Consider the following 398-nt stretch of genomic DNA (forward strand, 5'->3'; position numbering starts at 1 on the left):
TGCGTGCGTGCGTGCGTGCGTGCGTGCGTGCGTGTGTGCGTGCGTGCGTGCGCTACCTCTGGCCCCGTACATCGTTGGCGGCGCGCCCGTTACCGTGGTCGACACAACCAGGCGTGACAAACCGATCAGCGGCCGACCGACGCCTTTCAGGCGCGAGGGAAATCGTCGCACGCTTACCTGCGAGCGCGCGGGTTTTCGCGTGGGAAGCGACGGACTGCAGCTGACACTGACCACACCTGACAGGTATGCTACCCGTATACATGTACAGGTATTACAGGGGGGGACTATATAGCCGTGCAGCATTGTGCGGGCCGGGCCAGGTGCTTAACACCAGTGTGAAACGCTCACGTCTCCTTACCCCCTCGCCTCTCTCCTTGTCCTAGCCTCTCTCCTTGCTC

The sequence above is a fragment of the Priapulus caudatus genome, unplaced genomic scaffold (genome assembly GCF_000485595.1).
Source record: "Priapulus caudatus unplaced genomic scaffold, Priapulus_caudatus-5.0.1 Scaffold684, whole genome shotgun sequence".
NCBI lineage: Eukaryota > Metazoa > Priapulida > Priapulimorpha > Priapulimorphida > Priapulidae > Priapulus > Priapulus caudatus.